A 596-nucleotide genomic window follows, 5' to 3' on the forward strand; every position below is an offset into this window, starting at 1 on the left:
GGCTCTGGTTCTAACTTCTCCGGCGGAAGCGCCGGCTTGTGTTGCCGATCATCTTTCTTTCCGAGAGGAACTAGTTAGTCGTCAAGCCGAGAAAGAACTAGCTCAAGCTGGCTCTGAGTTTCCGTCTTCTTCCGCGCAGGTCGTTGCCTCGTGTCATGGGACCGAAGTCATGGCTCTTCTCTCGCAAGCCCTACCTGCAGGATCTTCCACGACTCCGATCCTCGTCGCGGACAAGGAGAAGGCCGCTGACTCTATGCCTCCTCCTCCAGCCAGAAAAGACGTCGATCTGGCATTGCGTGCTCCTAGCGCTGTTCTGGCTACTCAGCCTAAGAGTCGGAAGAGGAAACTTGCCAAGAGTGGTGACGGGGAGAATTCGCAGCGAGGTGGATCGAGCCTAGCATCGGGACTTCGCGGAAAGGATTATCTCTTGTTTGAATTCTCGATCGTCTTTTGTGCATTCTTTTCTCGGACTTAGTCTTAAGAATTTTCACCGTTCGCAGTTCATATCGTTGATCAATGGGATGATCGGCGAATGTGGTTCTTAGACCAGTCGCCTATCCGGGGAGTTGGTGGAGCTTCAGGGCAGATGGTCCGAA

Source organism: Brassica oleracea, chromosome C4 (assembly GCF_000695525.1).
Source record: "Brassica oleracea var. oleracea cultivar TO1000 chromosome C4, BOL, whole genome shotgun sequence".
In the NCBI taxonomy this organism is placed as follows: domain Eukaryota; kingdom Viridiplantae; phylum Streptophyta; class Magnoliopsida; order Brassicales; family Brassicaceae; genus Brassica; species Brassica oleracea.